This window comes from Colobus angolensis, unplaced genomic scaffold (genome assembly GCF_000951035.1).
Source record: "Colobus angolensis palliatus isolate OR3802 unplaced genomic scaffold, Cang.pa_1.0 Scaffold6, whole genome shotgun sequence".
NCBI classification, from domain to species: Eukaryota; Metazoa; Chordata; class Mammalia; order Primates; family Cercopithecidae; genus Colobus; species Colobus angolensis.
The window spans coordinates 27372045-27383983 of NW_012119598.1; the positions used below are offsets into that span (position 1 = coordinate 27372045).

At 39.4% G+C, this 11939-nt stretch overlaps 1 protein-coding gene across 1 annotated transcript in view; it reads left to right on the forward strand.

Moving 5' to 3' along the window:
- LOC105526746 (histone H2B type 1-M-like) overlaps positions 1–2121 on the forward strand; it is a 14084-nt gene extending 11963 nt beyond the window's left edge. The window contains exon 2 of the mRNA XM_011962852.1: positions 1750–2121. The gene's annotated coding sequence lies outside the window, so the exon portion shown is untranslated. The remainder of the gene's footprint in view (positions 1–1749) is intronic.
- The last annotated feature ends 9818 nt before the right edge of the window (positions 2122–11939 follow it).

Below are 11939 nucleotides of genomic sequence, written 5' to 3' on the forward strand. Positions count from 1 at the left end.
AAAAAAAAAAAAAAAAAAGAAATTAGTCATGAAGGATTTGTAAGGAAATTCATGAAGTATGCAAAACTCCCTAGGTACTGGCTTGGGCACTTTAGATACACGGAGAGATATGGTGGTGCTTGACCTCCTGGAGCCCTCATACTCTGGAAATCTTCAGCAAAGTCAAATGAACTTGGACTCATACAGGAACTACCAAATTAATTGCATTAAGGCAAACATATTTATTCTAATTTTTGAGTAATAAAATATTCTGTTTTAAAATTTCAAAATATTATTTATAAATACAAAACAATATTTTATAAATATTATAGCCAAGTTACAATTACTTTCTAGGAAATTGGGAACAGCATGAGAAAAAAGGTGAGAGAAGTTGAGAAGGACTCAGAAAAGGAATGGAAGAAGCAAACCCCTACTAAAAAAGGAAGGAGCCAGCTGCAGTGGCTCACAGCAATTTGGAAGACCGAAGCAGGCAGATCACGAGGTCAGAAGTTCCAGATCTGTCTGGCCAATATGGTGAAACCCCGTCTCTACTAAAAATACAAAAATTAGCCAGGCCTGCTGGCATGCACCTGTAGTCCCAGCTGTACATGGGAGGCTGAGGCAAAAGAATCGCTTGAACCCAGGAGGCGCAGGTTGCAGTAAGCCAAGAGGGCGCCACTGCACTCCAGCCTGGGCAGCAGAGGCTGTATCAAAAAAAATAAAAAAAATGTGGGGCGGGAAAGACCTTGGAGACCTAAGAGAAACCAAAAGCAAAATATGGTAGAAAGACAGAGAGAAAACTAAAAGGGGACATAAGTACATAGGCCTTGTCATATACTTGGTGTCTCAGTTGTGTGTAATACCTGTCAAATAATAACTGAAATATTTCTCGCATTTCTTGGGTTTTGGATTAAGCGGATTGATGAAAATGTCACCATATCTGAGAGGTTTTCTCTGACCATCAAATGTAAAATGGCACCCTTCTATCCTCATTCTTAACTTGCTGTATGCATTCCTCATATACTTAGCACTATCTTAAATTTGTTTATTGTTTGCCTCCCCTTCCAATCCTGAAGACCGTAAGGTCCATAAAAACAGGGAGTTTACCTGTTTTGCTGCTGGTTTCCTAATGCCTAAGGCTGTTCTAGGCACATGGCAGACTCTCAAAAAGTATTTGCAGCATGACATAATTTCTAACATAATTGAAGTGCACAAATATCCATAACTACAGGAATAGAGGTCACTACTGAGTTGTCACAATGGTTCAACTGAATGAGTGACTCAGATTTTCTGGGTTTCAGTTTCCTCATCTATACAAAGAGGATAATAACAGTAGATCACTTCTTAAACTTATTTTAAGATAGTTCATGTAAAGCTCTTAAAACAGTGATGGACTTTTAGTAAGCACTTAGCAATATTTAACAGTTATTATATTTTCCTTTTCACTGAGTTAAAATGCAAATTAGAGTGTTCAAATATTTTCAGGTCAAAAATGAAAGGGAGAGAATATGAGCTTTTGAACTATTTGAATCCCACCCAAGAAGGGTAGTTGGGGAATTTGAAACAAAGATCACATTATTCAGTGATATTTCTTGACTAAGCATGACTTATTATGTGTTAATGCTACTAAAGTGTAGCTAGAACTGAAGTAGAAATTCCTATAGTTCATCATAGAAGCACATGTAAAAAGAATCCTCTTTATATAGAAAATATTAATGGTGATGGCAAAATGGCACCTAATAACTAAACCCTTCTTATTTCTTCAATCAGGGGAGAGACATGAAGGCAGAGGAGAAATGAATGCATAAAATAACTGGCAATATGAATCTATCCATAGAACTTAGGAAGTCTCGTCTGCCTGAAAATGACTGTGTGAATCCCACCCAAATCTAACTCATACTGGTTTGCTACACACTGGTTCATCAAATGAAGGTTACCGAGGGGAAGAAACTAAACAAGATGTTTGCACTTCATGTTACTTTTTGAGTTTATAAACATAAAAATAGAATTTACTTCCGTTACAGACCTAGTTAATTCATTACTTGCCATGGACTACCTTTGCTAAGAAAAGTCTGAATGAGAAGATGGCAAGAAGTCTGAAAAGAAAAGTTATAATTAATAAAATCTGCGGAGAATTGTAAATTCTGCTTTCATTGTTGATCCAAACCCTTCTTCTAAGACCTCCCCTTTATAGACATCTATCTACCTACCTACCTACCTACCTATCTATCTACCTGTTTTCACTTTACTTTCCAGCATCAAGGTCTGAGTGGGTAAGGCCTAAGCACTGATTTGGCTTTGGTAATGAACCTGAAGTTATAAACAGATTAGCTTATGCTAAGCTGCCATTTGAAAGGTCTCCTCCAGCATCTGAATTAAGGGAAACAATGTTTTGAAGCAGTCACAAAACTTTTCTAATGCATTCGATCTGAGGTAAGACCTGATCGAATTTGTACTTCTAAATTATCCAGGTGATGCTGATGCTGCTGGTCCGGAGACCCTATCAGGAGAGCTTTACTTTAAAGGAAATGAAACTGCCCTAAAATGTTAATACTAAATAGCCATACAAAGCCGGAAAATCGCACAGAATTTCAAGCAGAAGATGAAAGGTCCTGAAAAATGGCAGCGGTCATCCTACTCCCGGTACGGCTATGCGGGCATGAAAAGGAGTCTTGGGGCCCATCGTGCCCCTCCATGCAGGCTCCCTCATAAGGTCATCCCATCAACCTTTGCCACAAACGCCCGCCCCCTCATAGGGCCGTCCGGCCACGCCCCTCCGTGCCCTGACTACAGAGCTACACTTTACGCCGCTGCCACATTACGCCCATCCGGCTCCCGCATATGGCGTCACGAACGTTTAACGTCCGTCCGGCGCGCGTCCGGGACGTTTCCCCGTAGGCCGCTAGCTGGTGGTTCCCAGTCCCCGGCGAGTGGACCTCTTTCTTCTGCGGCCACCAGATCGCCGGACATCGGAGACTTCGAACAATCCGGTGGACAGTTTAAAAACAGAGGACCGGCCGTCGCAGTGGCTCACGCCTGTAATCCCAGCACTTTGGGAGGCCGAGGCGGGAGGATGACGTGGTCAGGAGATAGAGACCATCCTGGCTTACACGGTGAGACGCCGTCCCTACCAGGTGTACAAAAAATTAGCTGGGTGTGGTGGCACGCGCCTGTAGTCCCAGCTACTCAGGAGGCTGAGGCAGAAGAATTCGCTAGAACCCGGGAGGCGGAGCTTGCAGTAAACGAGATCGCGCCACTGCACTCCAGGCTGGCGACAGAGCGAGACTCCGTCTCAAAACAAAAAAACAGAGGACCGGAAATTTTGAAGACTGAGAAGCCAGGCAACAATCTTCCCTTGATCTTTTTGCTCCTCTCACAAGAGTTTTTCAGACTGCTGAAACCAACGAGAAGAGTGAGGAAGCAGGAAGAAACTTTCAGCTTCAGTCTCTCAGCATCCTCCTGCTTTCTTCTCAGAGAGCTGGCACTTCCCCCCTTCTCTAGTAGCTGAAAATATGCCTCCCATCTCCAAGGAGACGTTTCTTGCACCTTACTGTTCTCACGTCTGTAGGGCTCTTCGTGTAAGGATCGGTTTATGTATGTATGTGAATGTGTGCGAATAATTATTTCCTAATTGAATTTTTTTTTAAAAAAAAAACATCTTCAGGTACAGTTAGTGCCGTCCTCCATTAAACAGCAGGCACGGTGTCTAGGGCCCACAGTTCTTTTGGGGGCTCATGAAAATATTTTAATTTCTTCTAAAGTCAGAAGGGAAAAAAATGAACATTTAAGTCGAAGAAGACGTTATATATTAATCTTCATATGACTTTAATAAAGGAAGGTGCCCACGAAGGCAGAAGCACCTCAGGTGCAAGAAAGACAATGCAGCCGTTGGTGCACATAGCTGACAACCCTTACGAGTTATTTTTATTTCTTTTTATTTTTTATTTTTTACACATATATTTCTAAGTGATTTCCAGATACTAATGTCAGCCCCAAGACATACCTGTGCACTGTTATCCCACTTTTTTTTTTTTGAGTTGGAGTCTCCTTCTGTTGCCCAGTCTGGAGTGCAGTGGTGCGATCTCACCTCATTGCAACCTCCACCTCCCGGGTTCAAGCGATTCTCCTGCCTCAGCCTCCTGCATGGCTGGGATTACAGGCGCGCTCCACCGTGCCCTGCTAATTTCTGCATTTTTAGTAGAGACGGTTTCACCATGTTGGTCAGGCTGGTCTGGAACTCCTGATTGTGATCCGCCCGCCTCGGCCTCCCAAAGTGCTGGGATTACAGGTGTGAGCCACCACGCCCGGCCTGTTATCCCACTTTTACCCATGAGTATATACCAAGTGAAGCTTAAAATAACTTGTCCAATGTCCTACACCTAATACATGGCAGAGAGCTTTCTGACCTAGGCAGGTTAGCTCCAGGGTCCCTTCTTTACATTACAAATATTATCTCTTGGTAACTCTAAGGAATTAATTTAACAACATGTAAAAACAAAACCTTGCATTTCACATGATCAGTGAGATTTCCACTTTTCTCTCTGCCAATAATAGTACTGCACATAAACATAGTACAGTATACACCTGTCTCTTTTCTTTATGGTACTCTCCCCATATCACACTACATGCCCACGCAATTACCACTTCTCTGGTCTTCAGGGATGCTTCTCTTCACCTTGCTTCAGCACCCCAACACCATGTATGGAGATGAAGTCTCCATTCTCTGCATTGAAAACACACACCAACTTGAGTCAACCAGATTCCTATAGCAAACAGTGTGAGTTGAGTTTAGAATCAGAGAAATATTTTATCATTATTCACCCTCTCTACTCCCCTTATTCCCAGGGATACAGAGTTAAAGCATCCAGTGAAGAGCTGTCTGTAGGCAATTAGAATATGTCAGCAAAGAGGCTCCTAGAAAACTCCAAAAATGCCTAACTCTGTTCTACTCACCTGCTGATTATGCCTAGACCAAATGCCACACTGTTTTAATTACTGTAGGTTCATATGTCTTCATATATAGTGCTAAGTCACGGTCTATCACTCTCTTCTTTCTTTTCCTTTTTCTTTTTTTCTTTCTTTTTTTTTTTTTTTTGAGAATCATCTTGACGATTTTCATTCATTGATATGAATTTTACAGTGCTCTACAAAATATTCATTAGGGTATGCTTGACATTACATTTTTCAGTAATTTACAAAACTATCCTTCTAGGAGAGTTTATATGAACATTTTAGTATATTGAATCATCACAAAACATAAACATAGTACACTATAAAGCTGCCTCTTTTTAAAATGGATATTGTTTTATGTACTTAATGACATTACAAAATTTTTATCATATACATCTGGAATATTTACTCTTGGATTTAGAATCTGTTTTACTGTTGTGATGTCTGGCTTTTCTGTAATACCTTGATTTCAGATAGGTAATTGCTAGTGTATAAAAATGCCATGAATTTTTGTATGGTACTCTTATGCCCACTAATTCCAATTCTTTTTTTTTTTTTTGTTTTGACGGAGCCTTGCTCTGTCACCCAGGCTGGAATGCAGTGACTCAATCTCGGCTCACCGCAATCTCTGCCACCCAGGTTCAAGCGATTCTTCTGCCTCAGCCTCCCGAGTAGCTGAAACTATAGGCGCATGCCACCACACCCAGCTAATTTTTTGTATTTTCAGTAGAGACGGGGTTTTACTGTGTTAGCCGGATGGTCTCCATCTCCTGACCTCATGATCCACCCGCCTCGGCCTCCCAAAGTGCTGGAATTACAAGCATGAACCACCGCGCCTGGCCTATGCCCACTAATTCCAATTCTTATTTGATGTAATTGTTTATAGATTCTCATGAACTTTTACCTTGACAATTACGTTATTTTCAAAGATAATCATCTTTTCCTGTTGAATCCTTGCTCTTCTGACTGTCTGTTCCTATCTCATGGTATTGGCCAAACTCTGTGATGCCATGTTGAATAGGAGTAGTTTCACACCACACTTGTCTTCCTTCCACCTCTATGGGAATCCTTCCAAAATGGCACCATTAAGTGTTATACTCACTGTAGCTACTCCTTATGAAGTTCTCTTCTCATGGTTAAGTGTTTATGATGAAAGAGTGTTACATTGTGTTAAATGCTTTCTCATTATCTTTGGAGATGATCACGTTTTTTATTAATCTATTATTTTATTTTATTTTGAGATGGAGTTTCACTCTGTCACCCAGGCTGGAGTGCAGTGCCTTGATCTAAGCTCATTACAACCTCCACCTCCCAGGTTAAATTGATTCTTCTGCCTCAGTTTCCCAAGTAGCTGGGACTACAGGTGCATGCCACTATGTCTGGCTAATTTTTGTATTTTCAGTAGAAGACGGGGGTTCCTGCCATTGACCAGGCTGGCCTTAAACTCCTGACATCAAGTGACCCACCTGCGTTGGCCTCCTAAAGTACTAGGAATGCAGGCGTGAGCCACTGCTCTGGGCCTGCCTTTATTAATTTCTTAAACTGGCACATTTAGAATGCTAAACTTCCTTCTATTCTTAGAATAAACCCTATATAATATGCTATTTATTTAAATAATATGGTCTCTGCAATTTCTCCTGGTTTCCATGTTTTCTCATGATAGGCATTTATTTCTAAAAAACAAAAATGAATGTTCATTAGTGAGACAAAGCTATAGTTTTGTTTTTTTCTTCTCTCTTTTTAAAATTTGTATTCTCCTCCAGTTTTGCTAATAACGTTATACAATTTTAAAAGAAAAAAGTAGGAGAGCTATTTTTCTATAGTAACAGATTCTGTAAAATAGGTATCATGCCATGTGAGGTGGCATGTCCCTGTAGTCCCAGCTACTTAGGAGGTGAAGCGGAAGGACCACTTGAGCCCAGGAGTTAGAGACTGTAGGGTGCTGCCATCATGCCTGTGTATAGCCACTGCACTACAGCGGAGGCAACATAGCAAGACCCATCTCAGAAAAAAATAAAAACTAAGAGATAATCTATTCCTTAAAAATTCACTAAAACTTGGAAAATCAGACTGGACTTGGCAGTATTTGGGTGGAAGGACACAGAAAAGATTTTTTTTTAACTGCCTACCTTATTTTCATAATCATAATTTGTTTACTCAGCTTGTCTATTAATTTTCTTCTTTTTCTTGAAAATTATTTTCCACTGAGTTTAATTTTTTGTAAACATTACACAGCATTCTCTTGTCGTTCTTTATATCTCCCTTTTTGTAGTTATGTTCCTTAAGTTCTATAACTTTCTGAAACCAGGATTAATTTTTTTTTTGAAATTGTCCAATGTATGCTTTGAAAACTAGAAGGGATGTTTTCTGTGTCAAATGAAGGTAATCATAGATAGATCAAATTTGCTTATTGTCTTATTCAAATCCTAGACAACTATTAGAATTTTTCCTTGTTTGTAATATGAGTGTCTAACACTCATACAGAATATTGAAAGGTTACCCTACAATTGTAAATTTGAAATTCCCCTTCTAATTCTGTCAGTTATTTATTGACATAGTAGTGGTTCAGTTGTCCAGTGCATATAAGGTTTTGAATGTTACATCTTACTTTTGGATTTTTATTTTATCATTATGGAGTATAGCAAAATTCTCTTTTGTTCTTTTTCAAATGTACTTGGTTTTGATTATCCCATGCTCCTTGATTGTTTTATTATTCTATTTTTTTATTTCATTAAACTTTTAGTAAATAGTTATTTTTATAGTCTGTATCTAATCATTTCAATATCTGAAATCTTTTGTTTGCTTAGGGATCTAGGAGGAAATAGAAGGCTCTTCTTTGCTTATAAGCCAAACTCTCCATAGTGTCTGTTTTTCTTCAGTTTTGTGACATTTGTTATGACCTTATATTTAAACATCCTAAGTTCCTGACAGAGTGTCTGGCATATAATAGGTGTTCAATAAATGATTGCTCAATAAATAGATAATGTGTATAAATGTAGAGAACTTGGGTTCAAGATGATTTCCTCCTGAAGGGGTTTGTGTTTGTCTTCATCAGGCACGAGGGGGCACTATAAGCCCGAGTCAATTTAATTTCAGGACGTCTTCATTGGAACTCAAGACTTCATTAAAACTTAGGGTTAAATCTTTGGGGCCAATTTTCTCCATCCACCTCCTCAGAGCCAGAGTCCTGTAGAGACAAACAAGGTTTTATCCCAGGGATGTTTACTAGTTTTTCTCTTCTTTTTTCCTTTTCTTCTCCAGGCTACCCCTGTTTCAAAGCATTCTGGCTTTATGCTATGTGTCTTCACTTTTGTTTAAGAGCCTAGAATTCTATTCCCCAAGGGGCAGACTTTAATTCCCAGAGCTCAGAATCCTGATTAATGGTATTTGCACCCAGAGAACCAAAGATGTCCTATTTGTCACCCTCGTTTCAGCTTCTAAATTTTATTGTTCTGGATGGTTTATGTGAATTTCCCTTGTGGTTTTTTCTTTGCTTTTTTTTTCTTTGGGGGTGTGTGTGTGTGTTTGAGACAGTCTTGGTCTGTCACCGAGGCTGGACTGCAGTGGCATGATCTCGGCTCACTGCAACCTCCACTTCCCAGGTTCAAGCGATTCTCCTGCCTCAGCCTCCTGAGTAGCTTGGATTATAGGCGCGCACCACCACGCCCGGCTAATTTTTATATTTTTAGTAGAGATGGGGTTTCACCATGTTTGGCCAAGCTGGTGTCCAACTCCTGACCTCAAGTGATTCACCCGCCTCGACTTCCCAAAGTTCTGGGATTACAGGCATGAGCCACCATGCCCGGCCTCTTTTGTTTTTTGTTAATTGAGTAACTAAGTACTAGTTTGTTGGTTGTAGTTTCTCTAGTTCATAGGTGTATTGCTTCAATAGAGTTTTCTGGAATATCTTGTTTTCCACATTGCAGATAAGAGTCCTTACAGTGTCCCTCTCTATCCCTGTAAACACCTTTGCTTTAATATTTTGTCTGATACTAATATTGCTAAACTAGCAATGTCTTGGGAAACATTTTCCAGGGATATTTGTCCCTCATCTTCTTTATTATTGTTATTATTATCTTTTTAAATCCACACATGATTTGTTTTTAGGCCCAAATAAGAGGAGTACTCTCTAAGGCACATTATTGCATATATTCTTTGCTTCAATTTAAAAAAATCGTAAAAAGATAAAATACTGTTCATGTTCAAAAACTGACATATGCTTTTTTTTTTTTTTTAGAAAGGCAAAATAAAACTTCCATGAAATTACAACCATATAGCAAAATACCTTGGATATATTCCATTTAATTTAATATCTCACATTATTTTTGAGTTTCATTGTATGTAAACCTGAAAAAAATGATCACTGTTCTTGGAGCTGGAGAGAACTTTTATGGGAAAGATGTCTATCAGAGAAATCAACTTATTTGTAAGCATACTAGCCAATTTTGTTTTTAAAGTAGTGATCCTGTGGTCCAGGTAACAGCACCCTTCAGCTCATCATCAAGTGATTACTACCTCAGAAGAGTTGAGAGCAATTGGGATTCAGGAAGTATGACTAGACAGGCAATTTTCATGATATCCAACATATATTGCTTTAAATAATATATGTCAGTAATTTCTGATTACATTAAAATAAAACCAAATGTATTTAATCTTTTACATTTTTATTTTTTTAAACATCAGACCCAGTGAGATTTAAATGATATGTCATTGATTGGAACTAATAATATTGATATTATTTTTCATTTTAATTTTGCCTATTTTATAGGCATTGTTCAATGGCCTGTTGACCTTTATCTGAGCTCTGTGATCAAAAAACAGCAATGGTTAAAGAACTCCTCCCCACCTTCTTTTGTTCCAAAAATGGCTTACTGCAAAAACCACCCTTCATCATATGTGATTTAAAGAAGACTCATTGGTCGGGCCTGGTGGCTCAGGTCAGTAATCCCAGCACTTTGGGAGGCTGAGGCGGCCAGATGACGAGGTCATGAGATCCAGACCATCCTGGCCAATGTGGTGAAACCCCGTGTCTACTAAAATTACTAAAATTAGCCGGGCGTGGTTCAACCGATTATCCTGCCCCAGCCTCCCAAGTAGCTGGGACTACAGGCACAGCCACCATGCCCAGCTAATTTTTGTCTCCATCTCTTGACCTCGTGATTTGCCCGCCTCGGTCTCCCAAAGTGCTAGGACTACAGGTGTGAGCCACTGCACCCAGCCAGGGAGCACATCTTCTATAGGGAGGTTTTATCTCCTACTTCTAGGAAGAAAAATGGGAGATCAGAGCACCCCTCTTGCATTTGCTGTTTTTAAGTCCCTTTAGCTCAAAATAATCCTTATGCCAAAATGGCATATTGTAATCTGGAATATTCTACCAGCTTTCACATGTTTATGTGAAGGTATTATATGCCAGGCACTAAATTCTAAGTGCTAGATATACATCAATGGATAAAACAAGCAAAAATTCCTGCCCTCTTGGATCTTACATTTCTATAGGGTTGTCATTCATTTTGTTTCATTACTTTAACTTAAACAACCAAATCCTACTTGAATTAACACTGAAAATTTAAATTACTGATGCTTTATCTGTGCTTTGATTGAATTATTTAAAAAAGAAATTCATGCAATTTATCAATGAAGGCAACTAATCTAATAAGATTTAAATTCACTAATTCATCTCTACATAATTTCCAGGAAAAAGTGAACAGATTTAATTCATAGAATTTTGTTTTTAAAGATCCTATCATCAATAACAATCAAAATATCTTTAAAAGATTAATCAGGCCCAACCAAGAGTGGTGGCTTACACCTGTAATCCCAGCACTTTGGGAGGCCAAGGCCGGCAGATCACCTGAGGTGAGCAGTTCAAGAGCACCCTAGCCAACATGGTGAAACCTCGTCTCTACTAAAATATAAAAATTAGCCAGGCATGGTGGCATATGCATGTAATTCCAGTTACTGAGGAGGCGGAGGCACAAGAATTGCTTGAATCCAGGAGGCAGAGGTTGTGGTGAACTGAGATCAAGCTACTGCAGGTGTGTGCTACCATGCCCGCAAAGGAAAAGGAAGGGGAAAGGATGGGAGGGAAGGGCAGGGAAGGGTGGGGAAGGGAACTCAGAAGCTGAAAAAAAATGTATTACCTATTGAGAAATAGGAAATGGAAAATGGTTCTCTCCATCCAGACATTTCAAACCTTGCAAGGACATTAAGGGTTGAGGGATGGCAGGGTGGCCTGCCATTTTTCTATGCCAGGCTTCAGCCTTGAGCTCTAGATCTATAGAAGTATCTTCGCCCTGAGCAGCTCTATGTGAATGTCTCAACCAGCCTCTCACCTTGTTACATATATACTAGAGAAATGTGTGCACATCTACACCAGGAAACATGTGCAAGAAAGTTCACAGAAGTAATGACCTCGATAATCCCAGATAGACATAATATGAAGGTCTGTTATAGTAAATTGAGTAAACTAGTGTTACTGTATATTTAACTATTTAAAATAATGAAACTATGGTACTGGAGTGACATATATGAACATGAATGAATCTCAGAAACGTTGGTTTGGATAAAAAATATCATAAAATTATATACAGCTTGTGATTCCATTTATGTGAAGATAAAAATAGGCAAAATGAAATGACTTACAATTTATGGATCCATTCTTAGATATTTAAACCAAGAAAAAACAAAAAACAAACAAACAGAAACAAAAATAAGATTGATTAAAACAAAATGTAGGGCCAGGCTTGGTGTCTGACACCTGTAATTTCAGTGACTGGGGAGGCTAAGATGGGAGAATGCCTGGGCATTATAGTGAGATCCCCTTCTCTAAAAAAAATATATATATATATTTTTTTGAGACAGGGTCTCACTCTGTCTCCCGGGTAGGAGTGCAGAGGCACAATCTTGGCTCACTGCAACGTCCAACTCCTGGGTTCAAGCAATTCTCCTTCCTCAACCTCCCAAGTGGCTGGGATTGCAGGTGTGTGTCACCACGCCCAGCTAATTTTTGT